Raw genomic sequence first — 13,617 nt, forward strand, 5'->3', positions numbered from 1 at the left:
GCATGTGTTGGAACTGTTTTATCTCTTACAAATTTTAAATCTTTTAATGTGTTTTAAATTGTTAATATGTGTTTATTGTATTTTGATGTTGGTCTTGTGCACCGCCCAGAGAACTTCGGCTATGGGGTGGTATATAAGTTTAATAAATAAATAAATAAATACTTGGATGGTCATTTTTCAGAGGGTGGTACTTGGGGACTATTGTTCATCCCCATTGAGCCTTCAATGTGAGGTTCCCCAGGATTCAATTTTATTTCCTATGCTTTTTAACATCTACATGAAACTGCTGAGTGGCGTCATCTGGAGTTTTGGAGTTCATTGTCAGCAATATGCTGGTGACACACAACGCTGCTTCTCCTTTATGCCTGCGGGTGTGACAGTGGATGTGCTAGACCAATGACTTGCCTTAGCAATGGACTGGATGAGAGCCAATAAACTGAAGCTGAATCCAGATAAGACTGAGGCAATGGATGGTTCCCTAGACCACATGGGAGGGGCATGGCCTGCTCTGAATGGGACTATACTACCTCTGAAGGAGCAGGTACATAGCTTGGGGGTACTTCTGGATCCATTACCATCACTCAAGGCTCAAGTGGCTTCAGTGGTGTGGAGTGCCTTTCATCAGCTTTGACTGATGGCCCAGCCGCACCCCTATCTGGACAGGGACTGGGTAACTTCACTTGTCTATGCTCTGGAAACTTCTCAGCTGGATTACTGCAACACATTATATGGGAGGCTGCCTGTGAAGATGGTTCGGAAACTGCAGTTGGTACAGAATTTGGCAGGCAGATTGATAACCGCTATAGAACATAACGCACCTATTCTGATATGACTGCAATGGCTACCAATTAGTTTCCAGGCACAATTCAAAGTGTAGCTTTGACCTATAAAGCCTTATGCAGCTCAGGATCCGAATACCTCAAGGATTGCCTTTCCCCACATGAACCAACCCAGACCCTTCATTCTTCATCTGAGGTCCTTCTTCATGCACCCCCTCCCGGGGAGGTGTGGAGGGTGGCAACATGAGAATGGGCTTTTTCAGTAGTAGCTCCCTGACTGTGGAATCTCTCCCTGCCTGGCCCAATTGTTGCCTATTTTTAGGTGCCAGGCAAAAAACTTCCTTTTTACCCAGGCTTTTGGCCCTTAATTTGAAGGGCTTTAGGTATCAGTGCCTCTTTTAATGTGGCAGGTCTTGCAAGACTTGTCTTTATATGTACTGATCTGGTTTTAGGTTGTACTGTGTTTGTTGTTTTAATGGGTTTGTTTATTACAATTGGCTTTAATTTTATTGTTGTAAATTGCTTTAGGTTGCTTTGCAAGGAAACCATCATCATCATCATCATCACCATCATCATCATGTTTTTCAGTTATCCATATAATGGCATTCACTCTCTTCACTATTGCCACACACTGGCTGCATTCACATGTAATGCTAAACCATGGTTTAGCCCTAAGTATACAAGCTGGAAGGAGCTCAAGCAAAGCCTTGGGCTTGCACACTCCTGTTCTCCACACTCATCTTTCCATCCTGCAAGATGGAGGACTTGACCAGTGCTTAGTTTCACTTTCACAGAATATTCTCTTGTTGTGTCCTACAAATCAGTTATCATGGTTCAAAACAAACTCTGGCTAGTAAAACCAGGCAGCTTAGTAAACCATGGTTTGAAGTTGGCTTGTTTTGAAACTGAGCAGAACTTATTTGAAATTAGGATCTTTGGTTTCACAAGCCAGATTTTTGGTTCATAGGACAAGGCAGGCCATGATTCTGTGGAAGTGAAATTAAATGATGGCAATATCCTTCTCCCAGCTGTACAGGAGAAGGGGAGAGGAGATTGTGCAAGCCCAAGGGTTTGCTTCGTTTCACTTCAGCTCATACACATAAACCAAAGTTTGGCATGACATGGGAACCCCGTGTTAACATTTTCATTGAGGTATAGTTGGGGGAGCATGCTTCTGAAAACCACAGGAGGTGAGAGTGTTCGTGCACTCAGGTCCTGCTTGCCAGCTTCCCACAGACATCTGGTTGGCCACTGTGTGGACAGGATGCTGGACTAGATGGGCCACTGGACTGATCCTGCAGGCTTCTTATGTTCTTCTCCATTATCAGATGTATTTCTGGGAAAGTAATCACCAATCATAGCCCATCAGTGTATTAGTCAAGCTAAGATTCCTCCCTGCATGTGCATCGCTGTACTAGAGGTGGCAAAGGTCCAAAATTCAATTTCTGGAAAAGACTATTGCCTGCAATCCTGGAGAGCCAATGCTAGTCCATGTAATCAGTACTCAGCTATATGGCACCAAGTGGCCTGAGTCGGTGTAAGGCAGATTCCTTTGTTCCTAAAAATGGAAAGAGACCCAATGGCCACAGTGACTCTAAAATTTATTTATGTGTTTTATTTACAACATTTATATACTGCTTTATTGTAAAAAAAACACTCAAAGCAGTTTACAGAAAGAATTAAAACAATAAAATTATTTACAAAAAGAGTTAAAGACAGGTATTTAAAAACATTCAAAAGAATAAAATCAACAATGAGTTAAAAACATAAAAAACACAATAGCTTCTATATGCCTAAAAACAAACATGTTTTTAGCAGGTGCTAAAAAAAGTACAATGAAGGCATCTGCCTAATGTCAATAGGCAGTACCAAAGCATAGGTGCTGCCACACAAAAGGACTGATTTACAAGAGCAGAACAAGTACTATGTGGAACCCGTAACACTGAAAGCACACCTTGAACTCGGCCTGGTAGCAAATCAGCAACCAGTACAGATTTCAGAGCAAAGGTATTATGTGCTGATAGGGTCTCACTCATGTCAGCAATTGTGCCACAGCATTCTACACTAACTGCAGCCCCTCGGTCAGGTTGTGCTGCATGGGGATTTCTGTGATCTTGGCTGACTGGCTGCCAGGATTTTTTTAGTTTTGGTTTTTGGTTAGGAATCCTGACTAGTTGTGGGATGCTGAGTTTTCTGCCTTGCTCACAGGAATCTTGTTGTGGTTGGTATGGTATTGCATTTAGGAAATCATCACTGTCTTTTCTTTTTCTGTTCCTATTGAGTTCTATGAGGCTTAGTTCTTTAGTAAGTGTGTTTAGAATTGCAGCCTTGGGGGCATCCATCTTTACTCCTGAGTGCTCCCATCTAACATATCAACAATACTAGGCTTTCTTCCTACAATGGCCTTCTGATGACTGGCCTGGCCTGAGAGCACATCACTTTTTGCCAGAAGCAAGTTGGCTGGATTAAATGTTCCCTACCCAGGCTCCATCTTTTAGCTAATTTCTATCAATTTACAATCAGAGAAATGTTTTTGTTTGAATTGTATGCTCCAAGCAGCTGCAGTTGATGCTTAATGTATCATGCTTAATGTCATCACTTGGGCCCGTCCATGACACTACTCAGACCTGCCCCTATGACATCACTAGGGCCTGCCCACTGAAATCTCAGGGTGTGGGATGCTTCTGACCTGGCAACCCTACATGCCATTGTCAGGCAGGTGCTAGAGACCAGCACCATCCTTTAATAGCACTCTGATCTGATGGGTGCTGGGCATCTGGGTCCCACAGTATCAGAAAAGTAGTGTCACTCCAGGACATTGCAGGAAATTAAAGTGACAGCCCCCAGTGGAGGTTTGGGAGCCGTCATTTAATGTCCATGGTATTCTGGAATGATGCTACCCTGGGGGTATAGCATTGTGGGAAATGTAAATGTAAATGGCTCCTGCACCAGTGCACTGTTGCCTGCTACAGCTGACACCACCACCAGGAGTAATTATATCTTCTGTCTGGACCCCATCTGCACCATACCTTTACAGCAGTATCATACCACTTTAAACAGTCATGGCTTCTCCCAAAGAATCCTAGAAACTGTAGGTGATGAGAGTTGCTGGGAGACCCCTATTCCTCTCATAGAGCTACACTTCTCAGAGATCTCTGGGAAGAGGGATTGGCTGTTAAACCACTCTGGGAATATGAACTCTCAGCACCCTTACACTACAGTTCCCAATGTTCTTTGGGGGAAGCAATGTCTCTTTAAGGTGGCATGATACTGCTTCAAAAACGTAGTGTGGATGGAGCCTGGGATAGAAGTCTGTAAATAGGTTACCCTTTCAAAGGCAGCCACTCCCATAGTCAGTGCAAGGGGATTTGCACAAACCATTCTTCCAACTCCTGCACACTTTGCTGAAGTTCTCCCTCAAACCCATAGCAAACCCCAAGTTAACCTGAGTGCCCTGGAGGAGAGCAGAATACAATTATGGTCAATAAGAACAAAATTTGATGCGGATTTTTAAAAAAAGTGTTGCAACAATTTGGCTCCAGAATTTTAAACCAAAGACTCATTACTTCCCTTCCAGCATTCTAAAGGGTTTCCACATTTACTATTATAAGGTGAAATATGCCCACAACAGGTGGGATGAATATACCTTAGCAGCGAAGCCTACAGATATAAAGAGTTTCATCATCCCTTGTGGCTATTTTTGCTCAGGAAATTATTAAAATGGTTCAATATTCTGGATGGCCTTTAATGCAAAAGATTTTTCAGATATGAGCACCATAAGAATGGAACTTATCCAACATTTGATACATAATCTAGACATCCCTTTTACATTTTGAGAGATATCCTTACTGGCAGCTAGTATCAAAATGCCCTTGAGGTGTTCTGTGGTTACTCTGTGAGATGAGGACCCCTAAATCTCAAAAGTCTGTAGCTTTTGGTGGGATATTTTTTAAATTGCAGCCCAAATACTATACCCACTTATTCCAGAGCCAACCATGAACAATTAAATAAATGAGGCTTCCTTCTGGATAAATATATGTGGGATCATGAGCTACATTGTTTAAATTAGAAGGGTTATACTGGAAGTAATGAGCCAACTTTAATGAGCCTGCGGAGAATTCAGATGCATTACTTTCAGTATGTCCTTTGCATTAAGTATATTTTGAAAATGTATTTATAAGCTGAAATGCAGCCATTACTCATGTAGATCTTTCCATTAAAACTAAAGGAGAATTGATGGCATGGCATTAAATGACAGGGGAGTGATGGAATCTTTTTGGGTGATTGGCTGTGTTTAAGTCCCGAACATAGCCAATGCGTGTGTGTGGCTTTAGCCCTGCTCACTTCTGGCTTTGGCCACACCCACTGCTGGCATGCAGCCCCTGGAAGGTTAGCCGGAAGGCAATGTGGCCCTTGGATTGAAACAAGTTCCCCACTCCTGGGTTCAGGACTCTGGGAATTGAATCAGAATTGGCATGAACAGCTTCTAGCCTAGAAGGCTTAGGACTTGACCTGTTGTTGTTGTTATGTGCCTCCAAGTCGACTGCGACTTATGGCAGCCCTATGAATCAGTGCCCTCCAAGAGCATCTGTCATGAACCACCCTGTTCAGATCTTGTAAGTTCAGGTCTGTGGCTTCCTTTATAGAGTCAATGCATCTCTTGTTTGGCCTTCGTCTTTTTCTACTCCCTTCTGTTTTTCCCAGCATTATTATCTTTTCTAATGAATCATGTCTTCTCATTATGTGTCCAAAGTACCTAGTAAATAGTATAAATTGGTCTGTATATGCTGGCCACAGAGTTGTGGCCAGTCACATATGCACCCCATTATTGGGGAAGGGCCACAGCGCAGTGGCAGAGCACCTGCCATGCCTGCAGAAGGTCCCATGTGCAATCTCTGGCATCTCCAGGTGGGGCTGGGAAAAACCCTTGACTGAAATCCTGGAGAGCCGCTGGCAGTTAGTTTTAGACAATGCTGAGAAAGGTGGGCCATTGGTCTGACTCAGTGTAAGGCACCTTTCTCTGTTCCTGTGTCTCTGTGTACTGAAGGGACGAGGACACCAGGGGGCCTTAGGCAACCCTTGCTATCTCTGCATCAGTCCTCTTCTGCAGTATGGGGATAATAATATTCACTTACCTTCAGGGTTGCTGTAAGGATTATAACTAGATGATGCATGTGAAGTGCTCTGAACACTTGGAAAGGTTATACAAATGTCTATTACTATTATATAGTACAGCAGGGGAATTCTGTGCAGTGGGGGGGTATCATTTCACCCTTTCCTGACATGAAACTCTCTCTCTGTCTCTGAGACACACACACACATACACAGAGAGAGAGAGGCTGTAAACACACTAGTCCCTGAATCAAAGTGTTTCCATTAACCACACCCAGAGGGGCAACAGGTTTATCTGCTGATCAGTTGCAAAATCTCTTAGAAGCGAATAAAAAAAAAAAAAGACGCACTCAAGCAGCTCCCACACCAGGTTTTACAAGGAAAAGGGGCAGGGTTTGCAAAGTGTCATGTGCCCCGGTTTTCAGAAGAGAGAGGTAGAGATGTTAACTATGTCATCGGCAAAAAGATTGAGCAAATGGGTCTGACCATTTCCTGTAACCCCTTTTATTAGGGGGTTGTGTCTTATTGCATTTGCAAGAAGTTCAAGTGCAAAGGCAAATAAAATAGGCAAAAGAGGGCAACCTTGTTTTGTACCTTTGTTTATGTAAAAGTGTTTGGAATCTCTACTATTACCCTAATGCAAGCAGAAGTGCCCTTATATAGTGATCTCAAAACCTGAAGGAAAATAGGACCAAACTTCATGTGTTCTAGTACAGTAAATAAGAAATTCCACTACACTTTATCGAAGGCCTTGGTGGCATCTAATGACGCCAAGGGCATTTGACTTTTAGTGTGGAAGATTGCTTTCAGTATCCTGCAGACTAAGCAAATGAATCCAGCTTGGTCAGGGTGAATATAATTTGGGGCTAAGTTGGCTAAATGATCTGCAAGAATATTAGTGAACAGTTTAGCATCTACATTTATAAGGGATATCGGTCTGTAAGACTTGACTGATTCCTCATCTTTGCCTGGTTTAGGCAGAACAATAATACATGTGGCTTTCCAAGAATTTGGGATTTGGCCACCCCTTTGAATATCTGTAAAGAGTTTCTGTAAAAGAGGGGTTAATAAATCTTTGTATTTTTTATAGAAAGCACCACTATAACCATCTAGACCTGGTGTTTTATTTGGTTTAAGTTTGTTAATAGCATTTGAGATTTCCAAAACTGATATTTCCCTGTCTTTTAAATTGTTTTTATATTGTTTTAAATTTTAAAATTGTGTTTTAAATTGTTTTTAAAATATGTGTGTTAAATTGTATATTTGTTTTAATGTTTTTGATTGCTGTAAACCGCCCAGAGAGCTTCGGCTATGGGGCGGTATACAAGTGCAATAAATAAATAAATAAATAAATGTGCTGGAACTGGCAGAACAGTCAGTGTGTTTCTACACACACACACACACACACACACACATCCATCCACCACTACAAGACAACCTGTTCCAGGCTGACTGGAGCCCCCAGTGACAGCACTCTTGTTAGGAGGTAGGAGACATGGCAACATTTTCCCACAGGTCCCGTTTGTTACATACAAATATTGATACACTGCATAAACCACCACCTTCTTGCTGCCACTAGCACTTGCTGTAGCTCCTCCTCCTCCTCCTCCTCCTGCTGCTCTTCTTCATTGCTAACTACCTGCTTACCTGATAGGCAGAGAGCCAATAAGCAAGCAAGGAGTGGCATCTACTGCTCTGCCTTCTCCCCATCCCCATTGTCTCAGCCAGAGCAAGAGGCGAGTGAACAAGCAACCAAATTGATACTGGTCTTTGACCTTAATAAAAGATAATAAAGGATGATTTTATTTGAAGCAAGCAAATTGCAACGTGGCAAGGAGGAACAGATTCAGGGAGGGCTCTTGTCAGTGGGACCCTCCTAGAGGGCATGGGCCCTAAGAAGATGTCTGACCATCCCACCCCTTGACACTGGCCCTGTCTGTGCTGGAAGTACAACAGCAAGGATCACTCAGTTAATAACCTAAGGGTTAGATCTGTTTACAACTACCCAGTTACCCAAGAGGGTTGTTGGTGATGGTGGTATTGCCTAGCAACCGGACAGAATGGGATGATCCTTGCAGAGATAGCTCGTGTTCCAATTTACTGTGTAGTTCTGAAGGAGTTTTCCCTATATGTTTAGTTGTTGAATATCTCCCTGCTGTATACCAGGCCTGATCTAAGAGAGATAAAACTCTGTTTATTTTGCCTCAGGTTATACCCTGTTCTTGTTCATTTTCCCTCAGTAAAGAATCTTCAGGATTTCTTTTCTCTCTGGACTGCATCTGGGCTGACATTTTTTGCTGTCTGTTGGACTGCCGCACCCAACCCTCACTTCCATTTCATAGGTGGATTGCCCCAGAAGTGAATTAAATAGTTCAGTGCCTGGAGAAAAGTCAATGGAGCATATTTCTCTGTGGTCTTATCTGGATGTTAATGGATCCTCCTTCCTATCCTGTGTTCCATCAAAGCTGTTGGCAAGTGGCACGTGGTACAGATGCTCGTTCTCTGTGATGCTGGGTCCACATCTGGATTACAGGTGTTTCTGTGCCTCTGTTTGCCAGCAGCCCCAAGAGAGTTTAGAGCAGCAAAGCATCCCCTCACTTCCTCCTCCCACCCAGAATGATCAAAGGGAGAGAAATGTATCCATTTATTTATTAAATTTTTATCCCTCCCTTCCTCCCAAAGGTGCTCAGGGCAACAAACATCAAAACATGAAAACAATACAATTTAAAATAAAACAAAACATTTGAAAGCCTTTTAAAAACCATCTCAATGCATTCTGAGCATCTTAAAACATTTATCTCTAATTGCCACGACAATTTCCCTGCAGGGCGCCCTATTGTCCATCCCCAGGGTGAAATTATGACCCATCCAGGCCAAAAGGAGTCTTGGGTTAAGAACAGAAGACAAGGCCTGCTGGATCAATTGAAAAGTCCATGTACTCCAGGAGTGGGGGACTCTTTCAGCCCAAGGGCCGCATTCAACCTTCTGAGGGTCACCTGCTTGTGGTAGGTGGGGCCAGAGTCAAATAAATGTTCCCTTTCTCCTGTCGGCAGTGTCTACCCACTCTCACACACCCCTCTCTATCCTCCAGCCGGACAAGCAAGAGGCATTATTAGAGTTCACGGATACTCTGCAAGACAAAAATGCTCAAGGAAGATGTGAAGCAAGTGTGGTGAGGGGTGTGGCCTGTGGAGAGGGGGTGTGGCTCTGGAGGGGATGTGGTTTGTAGAGAGTCTCAAGGTCCATATAAAGAGACCTTGTGGGTGACATTTGGGCCCTGGACCTGAGGTTCCCCATCCCTGATGTAGTCCTTCCCCCAAAAGTAGCTCTTCCAGGAGGCAGGGTATTTCCTCCACCAAATCAGACTTTGTGTAATGCCTGGGAAATGCCCCAGAAAGTGTGGGATAACAATCGCTTGATGCGCCATCATATATCCTCCCTGCAAAGAAATCAGAATGAGCAGCTAACATCATCTATCCTCTCTACAAACTTTGTGCAAACAAATCAGGATGAAAGCAGTAGTGTAGTCAAACATTCAGATGTGCAGGGCTCCTTCATGATAGTCACACCATGCCCCTGTCACAATCACACCCTCTTTTCCACTTTCCCTTGTCTCTCCCTGTCGCCTCACAAGTCCACACTCCACTGCAACAAACATCCCTAGCAGGGGAGGCTGTATATTAGCTACCGAGAAGAGTCTTCTCTATGGCTGACTCACCTCCTTTCACTCTGATTGGCTCCAAACAGCATGAAAGGACAAAGACTCTTCACGCTCCCTTTTCATGCTGATTGGCTCATGTAAAGGGACCTGGCTCGGACCCTGCTCCCAAAAAGGTAGCTGGTCTACAACCTCCTGAAACCCCAGACTGGATGAAAGCTCCATAAAAAGGTGATCTAAAAGTGTCCTTAGCTATTCAATCACACTGCAGAATCACCTTTGTGCAGAGGTCCAATCAGTTTGTTTCTAACCTATCTCATTCCCAAGCTACCTCTCAGGATTGTTGTGACAATGCTGCGGGCAATTCCATACCCATATATCATTAGGGGATGGCGAATACTTGCCACATGGAGGGCTTTATGTGTGCTGCCACAAGGATGCCATCTAAAGAGTGGTAACCTAATTCAAAGCAGAGAAAGTTATGACCTGCTGCAGCCGCAGAAGAGCTGATAATAATGGAGATGGCTTATAATTAGGGCTTGCATTATTAATCTGAATAACTGAACCTTAAGTGGGAAACACAAATGTGTGGGATGAACTGGGGAAACTGAGTGCTGTTACTTATCACAATGGGTGAATTTGTGCAAATGCAGCCATTGAGAAGATCCCATCCAGGGAGTGTCTGCATTAAAGTGAGCCACACTGATCATGCCACATCTCCAGAGACTTTTTCTCCCTGTGGGCACTTAGCTTCATCTGTGTACACCGGAATGCTATGCATTATTCAGCGAAAGGGCACTTAGACTCTAACCTATGTGCACGCAGATGATCTGTTGAAAATTGCTTCTTGTGACTCTAAATGCTGTAAGGCTGTGGTTCCCAACCTGGGGGCCGCGAAGTAATCCAGAGGGGGCTGTGAACAGTAAAGAAATGAATTATTTATTAATTTTTTTAAAAAAAGTCTTCACTCCCTCTACACTGTCTGCTTTCCACTGCCGCTGCAGATGACACCTCCCCCTTGCTCCAAACAAGAGGGGAGGCCTTTTCTGAAGCTCCAGAGCATCATTCAGGCGCACTAAGGGCAGGCATCTGCCTAAGGAGGCTGGGGGTGGAGCTACCAGAAAGAAGAGGGGATGACTATCACTGATTCCCGTCTCCTTGCACTGCCGCTACTGGCAACACCCTTACTTAGAATGAGAGGAGAGGGCTTTTTGTGAAGCAAAAAGAAGCAAGCCTGCAAAGAAAGGCTACTTTCCCCCTACCTTCCTGGCAGCCAGTCTGCCTCCCTGGAGGGAGGGGGTCACAATTTTTTCCCCAGCTTATAAAGGGGGTCCCGTGCTCATAAAGGTTGGGAACTACTGCTGTAAGGGAAAGAGAGAGAGATAATATATTAAAAATCCCCCAGTGTCTCCTTGCTACGGGTGCCAAGTCTAATATAAAGCAAGTCACTAAATCAGGGGAACGCTAAAGGTGCTTTTGATTCAGCTCTTTTGTGTCTAACTAGCTATGTGGAGGGACAGAGCATCCCCCTCAAACGAGAGACACTCTTGGGGGACAATGGTATAGTAGGCGAACTGCTGGACTTAGACCAGGAAGACTTAAATTCGAATTCCCAGTGAGCCACAATGTTTACTGGGTGGCCTCAGGGAAGTCACTCTCTTCCAGTCTAGCCTACCTTACAGGGCCATTGGGAGGATAAACAGGGGAGAGAAATTTCTTGGCGCAAGGATAACAATGTAATAAGTAAGTGTTCCCAAAGCCATATTTGCTGAAATGATGTGGATGGAAAAGATACTTGCAAAAGAGGATCAACAGGCAGGATGGAGGGGAGATTTAAATGAAACCCTTCCATTCACAGTGCTTCCTGTCTGCAGTGTCCGGCTACTTACTCCAGCCACCTTTAAAACGCGGTTCACAGAGTGGGAAGGTAAGGGTCTGGGTTGCCAGCCAGATCCTGCTCCCCATCCCGATCTATTGCCACCCCTCTCAAGAGGAGGCGTCCTGAAATCAGTCATTTGCTTCACCCTGATGCATGGTAGCATTGGCCCTGCACTTTTCTCTCAACTGGGCTGTCTTCCAGCTCAGCAACTTGGCTGAGACAGGTCCCTGTCCCGAGGAGCATATAAATTCTGCCCAGGAAAGCAACAGAGGGAAGTTGAAACAAGGGGTCAACAGGGAAGCCACACATTGTGTCCAATGTAGCGCTAAGTTAAAGTCACTTAGTGGTATACTTGTTCCGCGGGCATAATATTTTGCGCCAGGGGACCCAGTTGCGCAAGAGAATGCATAAGCGGGTAGCTGGTAACTTTGTTGCACAATCTCTTGCGCAATGAGTTTCTGCTGGCCCAACTGTTATAGTAGATTCTGCTAGCGCTTGCACGAGCAGGGAATGCTGGATGCACCCATCATGTGGTTGCTTCAGTAACCCAGGCTTAGGCTAGTAAATAACCAGAAATGATATTCAAAGTCAGCTCAGTGTAGCAATATCCAGGCTGCAATCCTAAAAACATTTACTGAAATTTACCATGGAAACTGTGGGACTTGCTTCTGAGTAAACATGCAAAGGGTTGCATAGTCAGTGTTTTATTTTGTTTCAAAGAAAAATAGTTGCCTATAACGGTCAATATCTCAGCTAAAATCCACTCACAATAAACAGCTAAACTTATCCAAAAGGCATTTCATTAATTATCATCAATGGCTCATTAGCTAATAGGTTAAAATCTCTAATATACTTCCTTAGGTAGGGATGGGTGACTCTGTCAACTTTGATTTCTCTCAGTTTCTCCTTTTTCCAATCTTAAATATAGTTCTCACATTTCTGCATTAGTATGTTACAAAAGGGCCATCATTTTTGTCTTAGTTACTCATTAAACTTATGTTTCATTCTGCAAAGCTTGATTTCATTGTCACAAGTATGAGGATTTTTTTAAGCCCTCATGAAAATTTGTCAGCATTTTTATGCATTTAGCGTGTTATTTCCGCTAATATATGCATTTTAGTGTGCATTTAGTATGTTATTTCAATTAATATATGCATGCTTTTCTCTAATAGTCACATTTTTGTGTACATTATCTGTTTGAAGAACTGCATCACAAATTTCGGGGAAGTGCAAAATTTTGAAGGCTAGCTGAATTTTCATTTGCATGTTGCTTCAGGAAGCGTGAATTGGGTAGTTTCCCCTTAATGTATTGTGAGCTGAACTGAATTTCTCCCCTATCCTTAAGCCACACCTCCAACCTGTACAATGGGAACTGAAAAGACTTTTGGATGACCCAACATATTATTTGCTACTCATATTCACACATCGTCCAATCTCCTGCCTTATCCTCCTTTCCATTGACAGGCAGCATGGAGATTGACTTCATTCAAATCTTTTAAAAGCTCTTGCCTTCTCAAAATCAATGGGAACAAGACCATGCTCACTCATTTCATGCACACTGGCTGTTTCTAGACTGTCACTATTTTGCAGGTGAGATTCAATTGCATACCAGAAAATCCCAGTTGCACAGTGGATTTGGCACTCTTGTCCAATGAACCTGCTTACTTACGCAATCACACACACAACAAACTTTTTGTGTTAAGAAAAGTGATGGGGGGGGGAAAGCACCAGAAAGTGTGGCGTCACAATTGCTTGGTGTGACATTGTGTAGCCTCCCTGTAAACAAATCAGAATGAGCACTGAAGAACCTAAGAGCCTGCTGGATCAGTCCAGCACCCTGTTTTTAAGGTGGCCAACCAGATCCCTATGGGCAATCCACAAGCAGGACCTGAGTGCAACAGTCCTAATACCTTAGGGACCACCTCTCCCCATATGAATCTACCCTGACCCTGCATTCATCATCTGAGTCCTTTCTTCATGTGACCCATCCAAGGGAGGTACAGAGGGTGGCAACACAAGACTGGGCTTTTTTAGTGGTGGCTCCTTGACTATGAATGTGCTCCTCAGAGAGGTCTTCCTGGCACTATGTCTAGGTACCAGTAAAGACTTTATTCACCCAGGCATTTTGCTCCTAATTGGTGCTCATCTTCTAACTGGGTGGGGTAGAATGCCTTTTCTATGTTATTGTT

Source organism: Rhineura floridana, chromosome 12 (assembly GCF_030035675.1).
Source record: "Rhineura floridana isolate rRhiFlo1 chromosome 12, rRhiFlo1.hap2, whole genome shotgun sequence".
Taxonomy (NCBI): domain Eukaryota; kingdom Metazoa; phylum Chordata; class Lepidosauria; order Squamata; family Rhineuridae; genus Rhineura; species Rhineura floridana.